The 24619-nt window shown below is 47.9% G+C and overlaps 1 protein-coding gene across 2 annotated transcripts in view; it reads right to left on the bottom strand.

The window, feature by feature from the left end:
• The window catches only part of CCBE1 (collagen and calcium binding EGF domains 1), a 440914-nt gene that overhangs the window by 101944 nt on the left and 314351 nt on the right, over positions 1-24619 (bottom strand). The window lies entirely within an intron of this gene.

Raw genomic sequence — 24619 nt, 5'->3', positions numbered from 1 at the left:
TCAAGCCAGAGGTGTGGTATTCCACTCCCGGGTAAGGATGGAGTGTGGAACTGAGCTCAGTAGGCTGCATACACTACATACATCCCATTTCCGGGGGACAGATCGACGGTACTCCCACCAATATATGTGCAGGTACGATAGTGTCTGTCCCTGGCTGGAGTGGGAGGGGGGTGGAACATCCCAGTAGTGTAGGGGCAGATAGGGGGAGCAGTCTGGGTAATGCTAGGAGCTCATTGGGTGCTGGTCACCTGAGCTCACACATAGAGGGAGTATATAAGGTGGGAACCATCTTAGATCAGGGTCAGACAGGCAGACAGCTACTAGTCAGTCTGTTGTAGAGGGTCAAGCAGTCCTGAAAGAAGAGAGAGAGAGAGGAGTCAGAAGGACCCAGAGGGGAAGAAGAGGGAACCCCAAGAGCCCAAATACAAGCAACAGGGTGAAGGGTTGGCACAAGGGTACCGGATCCCAAGCTGGTGGAGGGCACTAATCCTCAGCCAGAGACCGGAGGTTGTGGGCAGGATCTGCCACGACCCCCCACTAAATCCACTGCGAAGGCACACTGAGTATAGGGTCAGGGAACCCAGAGACAAGGGTTTTACCAACAAGAGGCCCGAGGGAGCCGGACATAAGTGGATCCCTGGTGGGGAAGGCCAGAGAAAAGGAACGTCAGAGAGGGAGCTCAGGATCACGCTCCAGAATTACCTGGGGGTTGGCCGAGTCCAGGACCTGGTGGACGCAGCACGGCTCGGGCGGTCACTCAAGGCCGGAGTGACCAGAACAACAGCAGTAAGTAAAAACCCTGAACTGCACAGCCCGACTCTGAGTCTTAATACCATCATCACTGCACCACCACAACCACCACCCTCTACAACTGACCCCCTGAGGCTATACCCCTCCCGTTGGGGGTTATACTACCAGAAGCTGCACACACACCACCAGCCTCAGCGGACCCTGCTGCAGCGGCGGCCGTATTGACCGCAAATCAACGGGTGGCGTAGTCGACACTAAAGAACATCCAGCAACATCTGTAGGACTGCCACACACTGAGCTTGACACCCTGGGCACGGACCGGGTCACCGCCACTCGGAGACTACAACCCCCATCTGATCCGGCTCCGGGTATCCCCCAAACAACACTGGCCCAGGGGGCGCGTCAACTTTGGCGTAGTCGGCAGGATAACGTGCCCGCAACAACCGGGTACTGCGTGCCTGAAGAAAAGTTCACCGTTACCTCAAAGAGAAGTCTCCCGCCGGTTCCGATGGGTCCCCGCCAACGGACCCCATCACAGGTCGTTTCCCGCTGGTTGTCCGCCATTTGCAGCTTTTTCCCGCCATCCATGGAGTTTCCCGCCACTGGGAGACGATTCCCGCCATTTCCAAAGATTTCCCGCCTTGGAAGAGCGGACGCCATTATGGGCGTGCCAGAGGGTGGCAAGAGGCCACCTCCCATCGTGGGCCAGGTCGAAGAATGGCGCCAAAAGCGGAAACCGCGCCCACCAACAGAGACTGTGATGCTGGAAGTGTCCATCAGCGTAAGAGAACTGCCCCTGGAACTGACAATCACAAAGTTGCCCTGGGACCACCCTCAATGTGGGCGGAGACAGAAGAAGGGAACGAAGATGGGTGCAGCCTGGAGGAGTCTGGAGAGAGCGCACCCGGAGACAAGAAGTCTGGAGAGGACTCCGGAGAAGTCGTACCCGGAGATGGAGGGAGAGACAGGCAGCACCGACCCAGTGGTCAGGAGCCTGCTGCAAGCAACAACCCCACTAGGCTTAGTGGAGATCCTAGCACAGCTCCCCCGAGACCGGGAGTGTGCACAGACCGCGCTGGAGGGCCTCGCACGGAGGATGGCCCAGGTGCAGCAAGACACGCTGACGGAGTGGAGCCGTGAGATGGCCCAGCAGACCGGAACCCGTCAGCGGAGCACGCCACCCGAGACGAGGAGACAGACCGCCTCTGAGGATGGTGCAGGAGGAGTGAAGGCCGGAGACGGCGCCGAGAAGGGAGCTGGACAACTGGAGGCAGGTAAAGGGGACGTCTCTACCCCGAGCCGAGAAACCGTGTACCTGTCCCGGCTCCCCGTCGCAGAGCCCGAAATTCCCCCTGCCGTGCCCGTCGCTGCATCGTCACCGTGCCAGACTAGGCCTCAAGTAGAAGCCGCGGCCGCGACCCCTGTGACGTCACACGCCTCAACCCTGAGCGCGACCAAACAGGAAATACCAACGGCCTGGTCGCAAGGACTAGTACCCCCGGGCGCCGCAATTCCAACAGCGCCCCCTACTTCCGCGGAGCCACCGGCCTGGTCGCAGGGCCGAGTAACCCCGGGCGCCGCCGTCCTTACGGTGCCCTTTACCTTTAGGGTGCCCCAAGCCTGGTCGCAAGGCCTGGTCAATCCGGGCGCCGCTTCCATCAACGCGCCCTCAACATCTCGAGTGCCGCACCTGGGCGAAGATCTATTTGCCCAGCACACGTGCCCGGATGGGCAGCCCTTTGTATGGCCCCAGGAGTACTACCAACTGGAACTCCAAAGAGCAAGGCCCCTGTGCGAGCCCCTGATTCCGGCTCCGAAGCCCGTCAGGAGAACCCCGCTCCCGCTAGAAGAAGCACAATTCGAGTGGGACCCCACCGGAGGAGACCTCATGGGGTTCACTCAAGAAACGCGGGCAGCTGCAGCAGAGCGAGTGGAGTGCTGCCGCCAGCAGTTGGCAGCCTTTGAGCAAGAGCTGAAAGAGAGGCGGATCCGAGAGCAGCGGCTGCAGGAACAGAGCGCAGGGCAGAAGAGCCGGACCAGGAGGAACCCCCGTGCAGCTCATGGTCCCCGTACCACCGGGACTGTGATTAAATTCAACCTGCAGCATGGGTGGGGCTTCATAAGAGACCATCATACCCCCGGCGACGTCTTTGTAACCCGCAGAGACGTAGAGAGCCATCTGCCGGAGGGACACAGAGGTCGTGACCTGTACGTAGGGGACGAGGTCACGTTCACCCGGCACAAATGTGCCAAAGGACCCTACGCCCTCCATGTGCATCGCCTGACGGAGGAGGAGCTGCGGTGTGAGGAGGAGCAAGAGGACCCGGACGGGTCTGAAGATAAAGAAGGAGCAGGAGGACGCCGTCGTTAAAGTACGGTAAAGAGACTGTAAATAGTTACCCGTCGGGGTACAGTGAACTGTTGCTGCTTTAAATATGTCCCCGTTGGGACAAGTGTAAACTGTTAATCCGTGTGTCCCTTAATCCCACTGACCGAGGACTGAGAGCGGTCATTCCTTCCTTATACCTGGCCGAGGACTGAGAGCGGCCATAACCCCTTGTATATAGTTGCGCTTCCTAAGGCGCCCCCTACCGGTTTTATAGGAAACTGTTGTTTTTCTTGAAGAGACTGTCGCACTTTACCCGGTCACTAGTTGCACCGTGGCCGGAGGAACAAGAATGTTATTTATGAAAAAGTTTATGCTGATAATATATGATGTTTTATATGTTTATGTTTTATGAAAAAAAAATTGTATGTTTTGGATGTTTATTCTCTTACAGCCCGAGGACGTGCTGTGATTTACCAGGGGGGAATGTAGCACCCTGAGGACTCGGCTGCTACAGGGGTATTACACCTCAAGCCAGAGGTGTGGTATTCCACTCCCGGGTAAGGATGGAGTGTGGAACTGAGCTCAGTAGGCTGCATACACTACATACATCCAATTTCCGGGGGACAGATCGACGGTACTCCCACCAATATATGTGCAGGTACGATAGTGTCTGTCCCTGGCTGGAGTGGGAGGGGGTTGGAACATCCCAGTAGTGTAGGGGCAGATAGGGGGAGCAGTCTGGGTAATGCTAGGAGCTCATTGGGTGCTGGTCACCTGAGCTCACACATAGAGGGAGTATATAAGGTGGGAACCATCTTAGATCAGGGTCAGACAGGCAGACAGCTACTAGTCAGTCTGTTGTAGAGGGTCAAGCAGTCCTGAAAGAAGAGAGAGAGGAGTCAGAAGGACCCAGAGGGGAAGAAGAGGGAACCCCAAGAGCCCAAATACAAGCAACAGGGTGAAGGGTTGGCACAAGGGTACCGGATCCCAAGCTGGTGGAGGGCACTAATCCTCAGCCAGAGACCGGAGGTTGTGGGCAGGATCTGCCACGACCCCCCACTAAATCCACTGCGAAGGCACACCGAGTATAGGGTCAGGGAACCCAGAGACAAGGGTTTTACCAACAAGAGGCCCGAGGGAGCCGGACATAAGTGGATCCCTGGTGGGGAAGGCCAGAGAAAAGGAACGTCAGAGAGGGAGCTCAGGATCACGCTCCAGAATTACCTGGGGGTTGGCCGAGTCCAGGACCTGGTGGACGCAGCACGGCTCGGGCGGTCACTCAAGGCCGGAGTGACCAGAACAACAGCAGTAAGTAAAAACCCTGAACTGCACAGCCCGACTCTGAGTCTTAATACCATCATCACTGCACCACCACAACCACCACCCTCTACAACTGACCCCCTGAGGCTATACCCCTCCCGTTGGGGGTTATACTACCAGAAGCTGCACACACACCACCAGCCTCAGCGGACCCTGCTGCAGCGGCGGCCGTATTGACCGCAAATCAACGGGTGGCGTAGTCGACACTAAAGAACATCCAGCAACATCTGTAGGACTGCCACACACTGAGCTTGACACCCTGGGCACGGACCGGGTCACCGCCACTCGGAGACTACAACCCCCATCTGATCCGGCTCCGGGTATTCCCCAAACAACACTGGCCCAGGGGGCGCGTCACATGCATTTAGGGGACAAATGTCTATATTCTTTAATTCACCACTCACAGTCCATCCAGATATCACAATAATAATAATGTTAACAATATTGTTGAGGTGCACGTGATAATTTAGGGTATATGTTCACCAGGGGGATAACGATCACGGTTGCACATTTGGATACCTTGCCCATGCTGGAAGGGGTTCCCCTGATGTCAGAGCCTATTTCACCTGAACGTGCGTCCTCTGACGTATACTCAGCTAAAACGTATTGTGGCACAGAGACTCGCCGGCTCACTGCACTATAAAACACGCAGCTGGCCAATCAAAGGCCGGCTGCAGACGTCGGCTTGCATGGGACGGGTGACGCATGGAGGGGCCAGGAGATGGACATTATTACTGAAAGGGGCCCAAGACTTTATACCAGGAAGTGGCCCAGGATAGAGGATATTATACCAGAAAGGGGCCCAGGATGTGGGAAATTTATACCAGCAAGTGGCCCATGATGGGGGATATTATACCAGAAAGGGGCCCAGGAAGAAGGACATTATACCAGGAAAGGAAACAGGAATGAGGACTTTATGCCAGGAAGGGGCCCAGAAAGAAGGACTTTATACCAGAAAGTAGTCCAAGATGGGGGATATTATATCAGGAAGGGGCTCAGGAAGGAGGATTTTATACCAGGGAGTGGCACAGGATGGGGGCCATTATGCTAGGAAGTGACCCAGGAAGGAGGATTTTATACCAGGAAGGTGCTCAGGATGGGGGACATTATAACAGGAAGGGGCCAAGGAATGAGGGCTTTATACCAGAAAGTGGTCCAGGATGGGGGACATTATATCAGGAAGGGGCCCAGGAAGGAGGACTTTATACCAGGGAGTGGCACAAGATGGGGGACATTATGCCTGGAAGTGGCCCAGGAAGGAGGATTTTATACCACTAAGGGGCCCAGGATGGGGAAGATTATACCCAAGATGGCATTATTACAGGAATGGGCCCAGGACTGGGGACTTTAACTCAAGAAGGGGCCAGATAGGGGACATTATTTCAGGAAGGAGACAGGATGGAGGACATTATACCACGATGAGGGACATTATTACATGGGGGGGGGAAATATGCATGGTTTTATAGGTTCTAGAGCGCTACAAGCACCCATACATCTGACCAACATGTAGGTGGGGTCCCAGATCCAAATTTTGCACCGGGGCCCATCACACTCTAGTTATGCCACTGATGTTCACATTATTGCATTATTAAGAATAAATAAATACCTTTGCTATAATTATTAATGATCGCTGCACTCCAATCTGAATATAGAAATGAATACAGTGGGGCTGAGTTTGTCGGTTGGCACATTATTAATAGTTGGTGATATCATTATTTGTTATCTGTGGGTTTCCACCTAGACAGACTACATAGTTTTTGATGACAGAGGTACCAAAACACAAAAGTGATATCGCCCCATTGAGCTAAACTACAAACTCAGCTCTGCTAGATCTTTAGCTGTTCTTTTACTCTGTTATCGTCAATCTATTTTTATTTTATGTACTTTTTTTTTTTAACATAAATTGGAATTTGAACCCAGGGCCATGAGCTGTGTCATATCCTTTCCCCAAAATACGTCCATGTGCATGATCCCTTTAAAAAAAAAACAACCAACGTGCAAATTAAAGGGGTTGTTCAGAACTACAAAAAAACATGCCAGCTTTCTTCTAGAAACAGCACCAAACTTGTTCGCATAGCTGCTCGTCTCCAGTGAAGTTTTTAGAACACAGCTGCAATACCAGACATGACCTGATGACAGGCGTGGCGCTGTTTTTGAAAGATAAAGTATCCTCTTTTTTTTTTTTTTTTTTTTTTTTTAAATCCTTTATTGCCCAGTTGATTAAAAACATTGGTCCACAGTTGCATTTTTGCAGGGAAATTAACTTTTTGATACTGAGCACACATCCGGCTTTTCCAGCTGCATGACTATGAATATTCATTATGAAATGTTTATCCAGGCAGGTTGCTGGCACATGATGTTGTCTCGGCTGAGATATCATTCTCCGGTTTGTTCGGTGGTATTCACATATGTATGAGAAGGTCCATCTGGTCCCGAGGCACAAAACTATGAGGAGCAAGAGCTGACAGCGAGCCCCACGGCCGGGCCAAACACGAAGCATATTGGAATGCAGAGCGCTGAGCTAAGGTAACAGTCTGAGAAGTCCAAATTCTCTTATCATCGGGGTAAATGAAACACTTGCGGAGGAGACGGCATGTTTAGGGCTTAATGTGACAGAGCCACATTAAAGAAAAACAGCTTTCGGTTATTTTTACAATCCCCGAAGCTTTTATTCCAGATGATCAAAGATTCCAGCGTTGGCCCCTCTGCAGCCTGTAACAAATCCTTCACGCATTTATTTTATAAGCTCAGCAAAGGAGACGTCCTGGATGTCTAGATCAGAGCCTTAGAGCGTTCCTGAGAAATCCGGACCAGTCTGCAGAACCAGACGAATGGAAGAACGAATACAAAGAATAAAGTGAATATCGTGGATTATCTCGTGGCAATGTCCCCTGTCCAGGGTGGGAAATACTAGGCAGATAGCGAACGGTCAGTTCTTGAAGTTTATGGGTTTGAAGCAATGGGAAAATGTTCTGTAAGTGACATTGACAAGTGCCAAATTGTAATGGATGGACGACTGGGTCAGAACATGGACAGAGAGAGAGGACAGAGAGAGGAGAGGAAGAGAGGGGAGAGAGCGGAAAGAGAGAGGAGAGAGAGAAGGGAGAGGAGAGGGAGAGGAGAGAGAGAGGAGAGAGAAAGGGAGAGGAGAGAGAGAGGGAGGACACAGAGAGAGGACAGAGAGGAGAGAGAGGAGAGAGAGGGGAGAGAGGAGAGAAGAAAGAGGAGAGAGAGCAGAGAGGAGAGAGAGAGGGAGGACACAGAGAGAGGACAGAGAGGAGAGAGAGGAGAGAGAGGGGAGAGAGGAGAGAAGAAAGAGGAGAGAGAGCAGAGAGGAGAGAGAGAGGGAGGACACAGAGAGAGGACAGAGAGGAGAGAGAGGAGAGAGATGAGAGAGAGGAGAAAGAGAGGGGAGAGAGGAGAGAGAGCAGAGAGGAGAGAGAGAGGAGAGATAAAGGAGAGAGAGAGAGGAAAGAGAGAGAGGAGAGAGAAAAATTTCCATCTCAAAAGTCTGGGTCCTCATTGTTTTCAATGGGGTTCAGGTTCTGTAGCAGACTTTGGAATAAAGTTTGGGTAGGGTACCAGAACTCGAACTTCCACTGGTTTGCTCATCCCTAGTCAAGGGTAACCACAGCTAATTCATACATGTGGTGGGTAAGGGTGAGGGTGAGCCCAACTGGTCCGATTCCGATTTGTACTATGGTACACATTGCTAAAAATGTTGCTGCGTGTTATGATAGAAGATGTCAGAACAGGCAGTGTGCTAATTTGGACCAGTTAGAGTACCAATGCCGACCTCCTTGCAACCACCGAAAGTACCTACAATAGACGAGCAGTAGTATCAGAGCCGACCATGGAGAACTGACATAAGGTGACCTGGTGTGAATTGATTCAGTAGAAATCAAATACGTGTCGAATTTTAGAAAAGTTGCTGGACTTTCTTTGCGATTGGATTCACGTGAATAAGCAAAAAAATGCCCACCACTATTTTTCACAAAGTAGAAGATTGCATCATACTGTAGTTGCAGTTTTCAAGGCTTCCACATAATGCCTTGCAGCTATTGACGCGCCCCCTGGGCCATGTTCAGGGGATACCCGGAGCCGGATCTGACAGGGGTAGTAGTCCTCGTGGCGGTGACCCGGTCCGTGCCCAGGGTGTCAAACTAAGTGTGTGGCAGTCTTTGTAGATGTTGTTAAGTGTCGACTACGCCACCCGTTGATTTGCGGTCACAAGGCCGCCGCTGCAGAACAGTCCGCTGAGGCCGGTAGTATGGGTGCAGCGATGGTGGTATAACCCCCAACGGGAGGGATATGGCCTCAGGGCAGCTGGTGCGGATGATGGGGGTAGTGATAGTGCAGAAAGGAGAGTCAGAGACGTGAGATGCAGTTTCAGGGTTTTTTTTACTCACTGGTGTTCCTTCAGTCACTCTGGCCTTGAGTGACCACCCGAGCCGTGCTGCATTCACCAGGTGTGGGACTCGGCTAACCCCCAGGCGGTTCCGGAGCGTGGTCCTGAGCATCCTTCTCTTTCTCTCTCTGCTGGCCGTCCCCACCAGGGATCCACCTTTGTCCGGTTCCCTTGGGCCTCCTGGTGGCAAAACCTTCTCTGGCTTTCCTGACCCTACTCTTGGTGTACCTTCCTGGTGGATGTGGTGAGGGTCGTGGCAAAGCTTGACCACGACCTCCGGTTCCTGGCTAAGGGTTACTTTTGCCTCCGCCAGCTTGGGATCCGGTGCCCTCTTCTGCCAACCCTTCACCCTTTTGGCTTAATTCTGGGATCTCAGGGTTCCCTCTGGCTCTGCGTCTCTGGGCCTTTCTTCTTCCTCCTCCACTACAAGCCTGGCCCTGGAGCTGGGCCCAGCAGGAGCCACAGCTCCCTGTCAGCCCTCCTGGCTGAGCTCCTCTGCTCGGCTTCTCCTCAGGCTGAACTGACCCTGATCTAAGATGGAGCCCACCATATATACTCCCTCTATGTGTGAGCCCAGGTGACTAGCACCCAATGGGCTCCTATCTCTATGCCCAGAGCCCCTCCCCTATCTGCCCCTACACTACTGGGATGTTCCACCCCCCCTCCCACTCCAGCCAGGGACAGACGCTGTCGTACCTGCACATTTATCTGGTGGGAGTACCGTAGTTCTGTCCCCCGGAAATGGGATGTATGTAGTGCATGCAGCCTACTGAGCTCAGTCCCACACTCCATCCTTACCCGGGAGTGGAATACCACACCTCTGGGTCGAGGTGCAGTACCCCTGTAGCAGCCGAGTCCTCGGGGTGCTACATTCCCCCCTGGTAAATCACAGCACGTCCTCGGGCTGTAAAAGAGCAAAACATATAAACATACAAATTTTGAAAGTGCACTCATTTATAAAACATTAACTGAAAACTCATCCCTTTATGGGAGGTACTTTTCTCCTTTAACGTTACGGGTATAAAACATTTTTCCTAAGACATTATAAAATATCTGGCTAATGCCACCGGAACTCTTTTGTGAAACATTATGCAAGACTTTTAGCATTATTATTTCGGCAGCATTTTAAACTTTCCATTTTAAGACATTTTCACATAAACATTCTCAAAATATATTCTTGGTCTCTGGCCACGGTGCATCTTGTGACCAGGTACAGTGCAACAGTCACTACTTCCTTGTAGAAAAAAAACAGTTCCTTATAAAACCAGTAGGGGGCGCTTTAGGAAGCGCAACTATATACAAGGGTATGGCCGCTCTCAGTCCTCGGCCAGGTAGAGGGAATAAGGGATGGCTGTTCACAGTCCTCAGCCTGGTAAGGGATAGGGAATACACGGTAACAGTTTGCTGGTCCCAACGGGGACTACATCGTACTGGTAACAGTTCCTGTACTCTCACGGGTAACTATTTACAATGCTCTTACTGTACATCAGTGGCGACGTCCTCCTGCTCCTGCCTGAGGGTAATCTTCAGACCCGTCCGGGTCCTCTTGACCTTCCTCGAACCGCAGCTCTTCCTCGGTCAATCTGTGTACATGGAGAGCATATGGACCTTTGGCACATTGATGCCGGGTGAAGGTGACCTCATCACCCAGGTAAAGGTCACGACCTCTGTGTCCCTCCGGCAGATGGCTTTCGACGTCCCTGCGGGTGACAAAGACGTCGCCAGGGGTTCTGTGGTCCCGGATAAAACCCCAACCGTGCTCCAGTTGGAATTTAATTACGGTCCCGCTGGCACGGGGACCGTGGGCAGTACGAGGGTTCCTGCGGGCCCGGCGCTTTTGCTCCGCGCTCTGAACTTGGAGCCGCTCCTCACGGACCCGCCTCTCCCGCCGCTCCTTATCGAAAACTTCTAGCTGCTGCCGGCAGCATTCCGCACGCTGGGTTGCGGCTGCCCGGGTCTCCTCGGTGAATCCCATCAGGTCCTCACCGGTAGGGTCCCACTCAAATTGGGCGTCCTCCAACGGAAGCGGGTCGAGTTTGGCGGGCGCCGGAGCCGGAAGTAGAGGCTCATCCAGAGGCCGTTCCCTCCGTAGTCGGGGGTGGATGTATTTAGGTGGCCACACGAAGAGCAGTCCGTCCGAGGTGGTTGGTTCTGTGGAGGCAGAGGGCGCTGTGGTGCTTGCGGCGCCCAGGGTCTCCTGGCCTTGCGTCCAGGCCGAAGGTAGTCTGAAGACAAAGGGCGCTTTAGAGGCAGCGGCGCCCGGGTCTACCAGACCTTGCGACCAGGCCGGCGGCATGATGGAGGTAGAGGGCGCTGTGAAAACGGCGGCGCCCGGGAGTACTTGGCCCTGCGACCAGGCCGGGAGCACTTTCTGCTCGGCCGCGCTCAGAGTTGAGGCGCGTGACGTCACAGGGGGCATGGCCGCGGCTCCTGCTTGAGGCCTAGTCCGGAGCGGTGGCGGTGCAGCGACGGGCACGGTAGGGGGAATTTCGGGCTCTGCGACGGGGAGCTGGGGCAGGCTTACGGTTTCTAGGCTTGGGGTAGTGACGTCCCCTTTACCTGCCTCCGTCTCTTCAGCTCCTTCCACGGCGTCGTCTCCGGCCTTCATTCCTCCTGCACCATCCTCAGAGGCGATCAGACTCCTCGTCTCGGTTGGCGTGCTCCGCTGGCGGGTTCCAGCCTGCTGGGCCATCTCCCTGCTCCACTCAGTCAGCACCTCTCGCTGCACTCGGGCCATCCTGCGTGCGAGGCCCTCCAGCGCGGTTTGGGCATGCTCCCGGTCTCGGGGGAGCTGTGCCAGGATCTCCACCAGGCCTGGTGGGGTGGTGGCTTGCAACAGGCTCCTGACCACAGGGTCGGTGCTGCCTGACTCTCCATCCATCTCCGGGTGCGACCTCTCCAGACTCCTCCAGGCTGCACCCATCCTCACTCTTTTGTTCTTGATCCGCCCACACTCAGGGCGGTCCTGGGGCAACTTGGTGATTGTCAGTCCCAGGGGCAGACCCCCCACGCTGACGGACATCTCAATCATTACAGTCTCTGATGGTGGGGGCGGTCTTCGCTTTTGGCGCCATTCTTGGACCTGGCCCACGATGGGAGGTGGTCTCTTGCCACCCTCTGGCACGCCCATAATGGCGTCCGCTCTGCCAGGGCGGGAAATCTTCTCTGATGGCGGGAATCGTCTCCCAGTGGCGGGAAACTCCGTGGATGGCGGGAAAAAGCTGCAGATGGCGGGCAACCGGCGGGAAATGATCCGAGATGGCGTCCGATGGCGGGGACCCTCCGGAACTGGCGGGAGACTTCTTTTTACGGTACATTTAGACTTTTCTTCAGGCACGCAGTACCCGGTAGTTGCGGGCACGTGATCCTGCCGACTACGCCAAAGTTGACGCGCCCCCTGGGCCATGTTCAGGGGATACCCGGAGCCGGATCTGACAGGGGTAGTAGTCCTCGTGGCGGTGACCCGGTCCGTGCCCAGGGTGTCAAACTAAGTGTGTGGCAGTCTTTGTAGATGTTGTTAAGTGTCGACTACGCCACCCGTTGATTTGCGGTCACAAGGCCGCCGCTGCAGAACAGTCCGCTGAGGCCGGTAGTATGGGTGCAGCGATGGTGGTATAACCCCCAACGGGAGGGATATGGCCTCAGGGCAGCTGGTGCGGATGATGGGGGTAGTGATAGTGCAGAAAGGAGAGTCAGAGACGTGAGATGCAATTTCAGGGTTTTTTTTACTCACTGGTGTTCCTTCAGTCACTCTGGCCTTGAGTGACCACCCGAGCCGTGCTGCATTCACCAGGTGTGGGACTCGGCTAACCCCCAGGCGGTTCCGGAGCGTGGTCCTGAGCTCCCTTCTCTTTCTCTCTCTGCTGGCCGTCCCCACCAGGGATCCACCTTTGTCCGGTTCCCTTGGGCCTCCTGGTGGCAAAACCTTCTCTGGCTTTCCTGACCCTACTCTTGGTGTACCTTCCTGGTGGATGTGGTGAGGGTCATGGCAAAGCTTGACCACGACCTCCGGTTCCTGGCTAAGGGTTACTTTTGCCTCCACCAGCTTGGGATCCGGTGCCCTCTTCTGCCAACCCTTCACCCTTTTGGCTTAATTCTGGGATCTCAGGGTTCCCTCTGGCTCTGCGTCTCTGGGCCTTTCTTCTTCCTCCTCCACTACAAGCCTGGCCCTGGAGCTGGGCCCAGCAGGAGCCACAGCTCCCTGTCAGCCCTCCTGGCTGAGCTCCTCTGCTCGGCTTCTCCTCAGGCTGAACTGACCCTGATCTAAGATGGTGCCCACCATATATACTCCCTCTATGTGTGAGCCCAGGTGACTAGCACCCAATGGGCTCCTATCTCTATGCCCAGAGCCCCTCCCCTATCTGCCCCTACACTACTGGGATGTTCCACCCCCCCTCCCACTCCAGCCAGGGACAGACGCTGTCGTACCTGCACATTTATCTGGTGGGAGTACCGTAGTTCTGTCCCCCGGAAATGGGATGTATGTAGTGCATGCAGCCTACTGAGCTCAGTCCCACACTCCATCCTTACCCGGGAGTGGAATACCACACCTCTGGGTCGAGGTGCAGTACCCCTGTAGCAGCCGAGTCCTCGGGGTGCTACACTATAACATCACAAGGTACAACACAGTCAATCAGAACGGACTATCATAGCCTGTGTAAAAGCCGATGAAGAGAATGCAGCAGCCACTTTGCAATAAATCTAGATAATGAGTGATGTCATACCTCACAGCTTAGCGTAGAAATGGGAAGAGAAAACCACAAGCATTGAATAAACTGTACATAGATGCTCCGGTTCATTAAGACCAACATTCTTCACATTAGCCTTCATGCGGGGACAGTGCGAGGTGGCTGATCCATTAAGAGGCGCATGTGCACTTCACCACTAATCTGACTTCAGTCAGGGACTGGAGTAAAATTTGTTTGGTAAAGAAACTCTTGATGAGCTGTGCTTGCTACACCATGTCATGCCCCCCATTCTGCCTCAGTTCCGCCCACTTTGTCGGAGCTCAGGAAAAATGGTGTAAAAATGCCATAAGTCTCAAAAATGTTGCACATTTTCAAAGCTTTAATGAATTGGGGCCATAATGTGTATGGCAGGACAGCAGTGAAAGACAGGTACCACCCGTTTACCCATTGCCATACGTTGAATTCACTTGGAGAATATTTAGGCTGTGTTTGCGTTAAAGAGTTTGAAAAGTGTTCAATACAGTCCTAGGAGACCTCAGAGTGTTACACATGCCTTTTCAGGGCAACTCAAGGCTTTGCCGTTCCTGAGATTCGTGGCAAATCATTTTTCATAACCAAAAAATGTTGACGAAACTTGCAAATTCGAATTTAAAAAAATTCACTCATCTTTCCTGACGTATCATCATGTGAATGTTTAGTTGCGCATGCGTCACTGAAGTGGGAGAAGAGATGGCACCAGAATGCACTATGGGAAGAAGACAAGTCGGAGATGACCGCTTGATGGGGCAATGTACAGCTGGAAAACCTTGGGTCCTGGCATCATATGGATACAACACATGTGCCACTTACTTAAACATCGCCATCGAAGGTCTTGTAGAGCCCATGCCTAAAGTGGTCAGAGCAGTTTGAGGTCACTGAAAGTCGAAGTTGAGTGGCAATTACAGTGACAGTACCATCTTAACGGTTACTGTTACACTGAGAGTGCAGTTGGGAGTGTTGTCCATGGCTTACCAGACACAAGGACCTGAGGCGTTATCTCCACGGTTACTTTCTTATAACAGAACCTTTCACGTGTTCTAAGATCTGATTTCCATTACTTACTAAGCCCGGCGAGCCTTTCCTAGGAACATAAACCATCTACAAATCACTCAGTGCATAATCATCTACTGCACAGGTGACACCCACGTGGTGAAGTCAAGCCACAAATCCACAATCTCTGCCATGACACGCTCAGCAGCTTCCGGAGCAGAAGACATCTGTGTAGACGGCAGGTCCCTACCGTTCACCTGTGATGGCTTCAAACCTGAGACCTTGCTTACTTCAGCTTCATAAAGTAATCTGCTAAACTTTCATATTTCTCTTTTTGAGTCAAGGCCAAGAAAGTCAATCTTCGAATGCTCGAAATACTCAAATTCTTGAAGAATTGTTTAAGTCACATTGATAAATGATATTTTGAGCTTTAGGATGACTTCACCTGCCTGTGCACAGTGCGTGCACCTGTACAGAACACATTTATGAATTATTACAGTGGTTAAGAAATGGATCTGAAAGATAAGAAAAAAAAGAGGCTACTTGGACGGTGTGTACTTACATGTACTAGGACGGTGTGTACTAACACTTACTAGGACGGTGTGTACTTACACGTACTAGGACGGTGTGTACTTACACGTACTAGGACGGTGTGTACTTACACGTACTAGGGCGGTGTGTACTTACACGTACTAGGGCGGTGTGTACTTACACGTACTAGGACGGTGTGTACTTACACGTACTAGGACGGTGTGTACTTACACGTACTAGGACGGTGTGTACTTACACGTACTAGGACGGTGTGTACATACACGTACTAGGACGGTGTGTACTTACACGTACTAGGGCGGTGTGTACTTACACGTACTAGGGCGGTGTGTACTTACACGTACTAGGACGGTGTGTACTTACACGTACTAGGGCGGTGTGTACTTACACGTACTAGGACGGTGTGTACTTACACGTACTAGGACGGTGTGTACTTACACGTACTAGGTCGGTATGTACTTACATGAAACAATATGTTTTGGCAGAATGGTAACTAGAGATGAGTGAATCGATTCAAGGCAAATAGAATTTCCGTCTAATTTTACAAAACATTCTGATTCTCCAGAAACTCATTTTTTTTATTTCCTTCAGATGAATCCAGAAAAATGGTGGCTAGCCAGGAAGGTGAAAATAATCTTATACTGATCTCTCTTTGGTACTACCCTTACCCGTCTTATATTGGGTCATCTATTGCCTCAGATATTTTTCCTTCTATCTTTCTTTCAGCCAGGTCATCCATTCACTAGTACCCACGCCATTTCGTCAATGATGTGCGTCACGCCCAATGTGATGACATAAGGACTATTGTCTGGAAGACCAGGCCGGAAGGAAGAGAAGAGGAAGAATATAGATGATAAGCGATAGAAGACAGAAAATAGAAGACAGAAGACTGAGGATAGAGAACAGAAGATTGAGGACATAATATAGAGGACAAAGGACAGAAGACCAAAGACAGAGGACAAAGGACAGAGGTTAGAAGACAGAGGATAGAGGACAGAAGATAGAGGACTGAAAATAGAGGACAGAGCATACAGGATAAAAGATACAGGACAGAAGACAGAAAACAGAGGACAGAGAACAGAAGATAGAGGACAGAAGAAAGAAGATAGAGAACAGAAGATAGAGGAGAGAAGATAGAACATAGAAGACAGAGAGCAAAGGACAGAAGAAAGAAGATAGAGGATAGAAGACAGTGGACAGAGGATAAAGAACAGAAGATAGTGGAAATAATATAGAAGACAGGGGATACAGGATAAAAGATAGAAGATCGAAGAAAGGAGACATAGGGCAAGTAACAGAAATAGAGGATAAAAGATAGAGGACAGAAGACAAGATAGAGTACAGAAGGTAGAGGATAGAAGACAGAAAACAGGATAGAGAACAGAAGGTAGAGGAGAGAAGATAGAAGATAGAGGGCAAAGGACAGAGGAAAAAATATAGAGGATAGCTGACAGTGGACAGAGGATAGAAGATAGAGGGCAGAGGATAGTTAACAGGAGATAGACTATAGAATATAGAGGATAGAAGGCAGAAGATAGAAGACAGAAGATAGAGGAGAGAAGATAGAGGAGAGAAGATAGAGGAGAGAAGATAGAGGAGAGAAGATAGTGTACGGAGGACAGAGGACAGAAGATAGAAATTTGAAGAAAAAGGATAGAAGATAGAAGATAGAGGATAGAAGACAGAGGATGTTGAACAGAAGATAGAGGAAAGAAGATAGAAGATAGAGGAGAGAAGACAGAAGGTAGAGGGCAAAGGATAGAAGATAGAGGATAGACAGTACATGATAGAAGATAAAGGGCAGAGGATAGACTATAGAGGATAGACAATACATGATAGAAGATAAAGGGCAGAGGATAGACAGTAGAGGATAGAAGCTAGAAGATTGAAGATAGAAGATAAAGCAGGGATCTCAAACACATGGGCACATGGCACTAGAAACCAGAGAAATAACAATAACTAGCCTTGAGGACGAAGGGGGACCCGCTGACCTCAGTGCTGGTTTTAAGCTGAATGTGCATACTCTGACTCATATCCAACCAAAATATATTGCGGCACAGAGAGCCGCCGGCTCTATGAATCAGGAAGAAGACAGGTGAGAAGGATTGATTATTTATTTTTTATGCGTACGTGAAGAGTGGCAGGATGGGGGCCATTCTCATAGGATGAGGTCCAGAAAGGGACACATTATTACAGGATGGGATCCAGTATGGGGAAAAGTATTACAGACTGAGGGTGAGGATGGAGGATATTTTTACAGAATAGGGGCAAAAATGGCATGTTTCTATGTGTGGTCCATTTACCCAGTCAACTTTGAGACCCCTGAAATAAAAGAGTGAAGATGATGTAAAAGAAGAGAAGATAGAGGAGGGATATGATATAGGAGAAAAGATAGAGAGCAGAGGATAGGGGAGAGAAAATAGAGGATAGAAGATAGAAGAGAGAAGATAAAAGACAAGATAGTAGTTAGAGGAAAAAAGATAGAAGGTGGAGGAAAGCGGAGAAGAGATGCAGGAAAGAAGATAGTGAAAACAGAAGATATAAGATAAAGGAGATTAAAGAAGATAGAAAACAGGATTGAAGATAGAACTTAAGATTAAAGAAAAGAGATAGAAGACGGAAAATAGAAGAGTCAATCAGAGGATTGCAACGGTGGGAGAGGGGGGGCTAAAAAAATGTGAGTACAACAATTTTTTATCCCCTTTCCAGGTAATTAATTTGCAATCAAATTTTCCCCTTACATTGAACAAATGTGCCTGAATCAAATTTCAGATGACCTCAAATAGCAGTATACATAGTGCTTGATTAGAATTTGGGGAAATTTGCTCAACTCTAATGTTAACTACAATACAGTGACCATGATAATTCTCTTTAAATATACAGTGTATAACATAGGTCCTAGTTGAGTATGGTTATAATTAGTTCTTTGCTAATTTGCATCATCTCTGTGTCATACTTTATAGAAATTTCCGTGGTATCGGATAACTCAGGCCTTTGTTATTATTATGCCTGGTGTGTGGAAAAATACTGTGTGAATAAATATTTGGCACTACAAACATTTTAAGAATCAAAAATATGCATTACATCATGATCTGCTCAAGTTCAAGCAACGTCTTCTCTTTACCACGTTTATAAAACAGTTTTATTTTATTTTCCTAAACGTTGTAAACCTGTTGTAGTCATGTATGAAGGTTTCCATAATTTGAGGAATATAAAAACCCCAGAAACTTCAAAATGGAGGGTCTGAAAGTATCTAAAGACAGAAGGATAGACAGACAGATGATATAGGATTAGATAAATAAAGATATAGATAGATAGATAGATAAATAGATAGATAGATAGGAGATAGATAGATAAGAGATAGAGAGATAATAGATAGATAGATGATAGATAGATGATAGATAATAGATAGATGATAGATAGATAATAGATAGATGATAGACAGGAGATAGATAATAGATAGATAGATAATAGATAGATGATAGATAGATAATAGATAGATGATAGATAGATAGATAATAGATAGATGATAGATAGATAGATAATAGATAGATAATAGATAGATAGATAGACAGGAGATAGATAGATAATAGATAGATAGATGATAGATAGATAGATAGATAATAGATAGATAGATAGATAGATAGATAGATAGATAGATAGAACATGATTATCGGTAAAAATGTTAGTTAGTTGTTGATGACAGAAGTAATGTAACATTTTCTATACTGTCAGTAAATTTACTAACGCTCGGCCTCCGTGACCATCAGACATTTCACATTAGCAGCAGATTACTTGGCGCACAGTAAACAGAATCTTAATTTCTTCTGGACACGACTTTCGACACAGACCTTACGGTGACATATAGTTGGAGTTGCTGATCCATTAGTAACATCTGGATGAAATTAAAGCTCAATAAAGTGAAATGAAGCCGCTCTCCGGCAGGTGAAATGCCTTTGATAATGAAAAAAATAAGGTTTTCCAGGCCGCCTGCTTCATTGTATTTGACCCTAGAACATAGCATGTAAATCAAAATTAGCCACCCCCCCCCCCCCCAATGTAAATTCGGTTTGTTACTAGAATATACAAACTTTCTGCTGTTTGCAATAAACCAATAAAACAAGAACAATGTAAATCTCTCAACACAACTAATATAGAGATATCTCCAAATTTAGGTTTCAGTTTGTACAGTAAGGCGCATACTAAACAATGGAGGTCTCCATGTCTGGCCTCCAAAACATCACCTTTAGAGTTTGCTAACAGTTCCATATACAGTGGGTGCGGAAAGTATTCAGACACCTTTAAATTTTTCACTCTTTGTTTCATTGCAGCCATTTGATAAATTCTAAAAAAAATGTAAAAAAATTTTCTCATTAAAGTACACTCTGCACCCCATCTTGACTGAAAGAAACCCCAGAAATGTAGAAATTTTTGCAAATTTATTAAAAAAGAAAAACTGAAAAATCACACGGTCATAAGTATTCAGACCCTTTGCTCAGACACTCATATTTAAGTCACATGCTGTGCATTTCCTTGTGATCCTCCTTGAGATGGTTCTACTCCTTCATTGGAGTCCAGCTGTGTTTAATTAAACTGCCAGGACTTGATTTGGAAAGGCACACACCTGTCTATATAAGACCTCACTGCTCACAGTGCATGTCAGACCAAATGAGAATCATGAGCTCAAAGGAACTGCCCAAGGAGCTCAGAGACAATTGTGGCAAGGCACAGATCTGGCCAAGTTTACAAAAGAATTTCTGCATTACTCAAGGTTCCTAAGAGCACAGTGGCCTCAATAATCCTTAAATGGAAGAAGTCTGGGACCACCAGAAGTCTTCCTAGACCTGGCTGTCCAGCCAAACTGAGCAATCGTGGGAGAAGAGCCTTGGTGAGAGAGGTAAAGAAGAACCCCAAGATCACTGTGGCTGAGCTTCAGAGACGCAGTAGGGAGATGGGAGAAAGTTCCACAAAGTCAACGATCACTGCAGCCCTCCACTAGTCGGGCCTTTATGGCAGAGTGGCCCAACGGAAGCCTCTCCTCAGTGCAAGACATATGAAAGCCCTCATAGAGTTTGCTCAAAAACACATGAAGGACTCCCAGACTATGAGAGATAAGATTCTCTGGTCTGATGAGACGAAGATAGAGCGTTTTGGTGATAATTCTAAGTGGTATGTGTGGAGAAAACCAATCACTGCTCATCACCTGCCCAATACAATCCCAACAGTGAAACATGGTGGTGGCAGCATCATGCTATGGGGGTGTTTTTCAGCTGCAGGGACAGGACAACTGGTTGCAATTGAAGGAAACATGAAGCGGCCAAATACAGAAATATTCTGGATGAAAACCTCTTCCAGAGTGCTCTAGACCTCAGACTTGGCCAAAGGTTCACCTTCTAACAAGACAATGACCCTAAGCACACAGCTAAAATAACAAAGGAGAGGCTTCAGAACAACTCTGTGACCATTCTTGAGTGGCCCAGCTAGACCCCTGACCTAAACCCAATTGAGCATCTCTGGAGAGACCGGAAAATAACTGTCCACCATCGTTCACCATCCAACCTGACGGAACTGGAGAGGATCTGCAAGGAAGAATGGCAGAGGATCCCCAAATCCAGTTGTGAAAAACTTGTTGCACCATTCCCAAGAAGACTCATGGCTGTACTAGCTCAAAAGGGTGCTTCTACTCAATACTGAGCAAAGTGTCTGAATACTTATGACCATGTGATATTTCAGTTTTTCTTTTTTAATAAATTTGCAAAAATTTCTACATTTCTGTTTTTTTTCAGTCAAGGTGGGGTACAGAGTGTACTTTAATGAGAAAAAAAAATTAGAATTTACCAAATGGCTGCAATGAAACAAAGAGTGAAAAATTTAAAGGGGTCTGAATACTTTTCGTACCCACTATAAATAATCGGTCCCATTCTCATCCAGAAGAGTGGTGGTGGCTCGGTGATGCCTACAGTGAAACATGGTGGTGGCTCAGTGATGCCTACAGGGAAACATTTGGCTGGTTCGGTGATGTCTGCAGTGGAGCCTGGGGGTAGCTTGGTGATGTCTACAATGAAACATGGCAATGGTTCAGTGATGCCTACAGTGAAGCATGGCGATGGTTCAGTAATGCCTACAATGAAGCATGGTGGGTGATCACTGATATCTGCAGAGACGCATGGTGGTGGCTCAGTGATGCCTACAGTGATATATGGCATTGACTAAGTTATGCCTACAGTGAGGCAAAGAGATGGCTCAGTGATGTACGGCAGTGAAGCTTAGTGGTGGTTTATTGATGCCTACAGTGAAACATGGCAGTGGCTCAGTGATGCCTAGAGTGAAGCATAGCAGTGGTGCAGTGATGCCTACTGTAAAACATGGCAGTAGCTCAGTGATGCCTCCAGTGAAGCATGGTGGGGGCTCCGTGATGGCTAAGTTGAAGCATGGTGGTGGCTCGGTGATGCCTACAGTGAAGCCTAAAGTGAAGCATGATGGTGGGTGACTGCATATAGTGAAGCATGAAATGAGCTCGGTGATGCATACAGTGAAGCTTGGTGGTGGTTCAGTGATGCCTACAGTGAAACATGGCAGTGGCTCAGTGATGCCTAGAGTGAAGCATGGCAGTGGCTCGGTGATACCTACAGTGAAGCATGGTGGGGGCTCAGTGATGACTTTTTTGAAACAAGGTGGTGGCTTGGTGATGCCTAAAGTGAAGCATGGCGGTGGCTCGGTGATGCCTACAGAGAAACATGGTGGGGGCTCAGTGATAACTACATTGAAGCATGGTGGTGACTCGGTGATGCTTACAGTGAATCATGGTGGTAGTTTAGTTATGCTCCAGGGCTGTTTTGCACTGAAAACTTGCAGTATGTGGAGGGCAAGATAGTGGATTTCCCAATAAGTGATTGAATCTATTTCCCAATAGAAATAGGCTAAGATTCTTCAGGAACCCTGGTGTGTGCTTGTATGCTTAGCAGGATATCAGTCAAATAGCAGGGACAGTGAGCGCTCATTGATCACGGCACGGTCGCAGCCCTGATGACTGGAAGTGAGCAGCTGTAGGGGGAATTTGATTTAATTTTTCTCCCTGAAGTCAAACATCTTGTGAGTGGCCACATATAGTATTTACCTGCAGATCAGCAATATGGCTGCTTGTAATTATCTTTTTTTTTCTTTTTACAGGTTCCCTTTAAATATTTTCTGTATTCAGGTTTATTGGTTCAAACCTTGAGATGATTATTTTTTGTTCTTCATACAGAACAGATTCTACAACTAACCTAAGATGCCAACTGTGTATAATACAAATACATATGTTGGAACCAAAACAAGTTTCCCAAACTTTCCTTCTTCTGTGCATTATATCACATCACGAGGAGCTGACATAATCCAATTTCTGAACTCTGCATTTTTCCTGGCAGCGATTGCTGGTACTGGGGGGGGGGGGGGGCAGGAACCTAAAAAGCTGTGTAATAGGGTATAACTTTCACAACCAAGAAAGCCACCATTCTTGATGGCCTTTGTCCCAGTGACTATAAATTGCCAACTATTTTTATTGCTTCATTTTTGCCACATGTCACAGGAAAAAATGTAGATGAAATACTGAAATGCTGCGTCAGATTAAAGCAGCAGAATTAGGGGTTGTGAGCACAAAAGTTATGTGTCCAAAGATAGAAATAGCTTGGAGACAAAACAACTTTTGCATTTGTTTCAGACAAAAGTTAGACATTCGGAAGCAAATAGTTGACAAAGAGAAAATTCATAGACCAAAAAATAGTATGGCATACAGCTACAAGCTATGAATATGGGACGGGCAATAAAATACATTTTACATTACAGCACCAATGATTAAACTGTAAGATATTGAAATTACTTTTGGTGAGGCCTCAAGGGGTTAGTGCTAGAAAAAAAAGCCAGTTAAGGGTTGTAATTCCTCTTGCCACCACAAGGAAACAAACTGATAGCCGACTGTTTATTGATGATACCAAACAGCACATTGACTACCTTTCACGATGATACCAAACAGCACATTGACTACTTTTCACAATGATACCAAACAGCATATTGACTACTTTTCACAATGATACCAAACAGCATATTGACTACTTTTCACGATGATACCAAACAGCATATTGACTACTTTACACGATGATACCAAACAGCACATTGACTACTTTTCATCCCTTAACTAGACAGACTGACTGATTACAAGTTTGTAGACACAACTTAGTTTCACAGGTCCCTCTGGTCAAATTATTTTCAATCTTATATTTGGATATCATCATTTTTTTTTCCAGGCCATTTTCATTAGTTTTTTTTTATGTTTATTCTTCCATTGATCCACAATTCAAAAGCAAAAGTCTGACTTTTATTAGTTGATATTCAGTAAATTTAAATTGAAAATTACTTTTCTCAGTTTCAAGTTATTTCCGTCCCCATTGTGGATTTTTCTTACTTTACCAGAAAGGTACCTACAATTTTTGTCCATGTGTCTATATAGCAAATAAACAAAACGCAAGGTACTAAAAGTAACTTTACGACTGGACAGCCACTTAAAATCAAGAAACATCTACAGTAAAGATTATGAAGTAAAACTTTCCCTTAGCAGCAGAAAATAAAAAAAATAAATCTACTTTGAAAACAAGGCCCAAGACGAGAAACATTTTGGCTTAATAACCTATCCACGGCTTAAAAAGTTGTCAGAAAACTTTATTAAGTAATATCAAAGAAATCCCAGATAAGTCACCTGTAAAATCCACCAGATCAAATTACACATTGACTGTACTCGGAAAAAGCTTTATGACTTAAACAGGACAGGGCTAAATGGTTTTCAATCCTCCACAAGGCGCACGTTCCAGTTATTACGTATTCTCCCAGTCGGTTATGTAGCCAAAGGTGGAGAGTACACGAGGTGCAGTATATACTTTGTATGGGTTTAGCCCCTTGTTGTTCATTTTGAAGAAATGCACCACCTTTTTGTACCCTTGAGAAAATCAGATCAATCTGTCACAACTTAGGAGAAAGAGAAACCCTGCCTTACAGGGAATGTGTCATCAGAAAGGGACCGGTTGTCTAAATCAGATTTTAATGTTAAATATATATTTTTTTAAATATTTATAAATTTTTTCACTATTTGTATCAAAAAATATTTTGGATACTTTGCAGTTTTGACTCTGGACGCTAGGCTTAATATTAGGATCATATTTACTGTTTTATTTAATGATCATTATATAGGAGGAGAAGGTGAGCTGTGACATCACCTATTGTGAATGGTGGATCCTGCGTTATCTACTGTATATAGAGGTGTTATCAGTCATTGTACAGGAGGAGGAGGAGGGGAGCTGTGACATCATCTATTGTGAATGGTGGATCCTGCTTTATCTACTGTATATAGAGGTGTTATCAGTCATTGTACAGGAGGAGGAGGTGAGCTGTGATATCACCTATTGTGAATGGTGGATCCTGTGTTATCTACTGTATATTGAGGTGTTATCAGTCATTGTACAGGAGTAGGAGGTGAGCTGTGACATCACCTATTGTGAATGGTGGATCCTGTGTTAT

Source organism: Phyllobates terribilis, unplaced genomic scaffold, assembly GCF_046119375.1.
Source record: "Phyllobates terribilis strain yellow unplaced genomic scaffold, ASM4611937v1 Scaffold_1__5_contigs__length_1240528914, whole genome shotgun sequence".
In the NCBI taxonomy this organism is placed as follows: domain Eukaryota; kingdom Metazoa; phylum Chordata; class Amphibia; order Anura; family Dendrobatidae; genus Phyllobates; species Phyllobates terribilis.
This window is presented reverse-complemented; position numbering and strand designations above follow the sequence as displayed.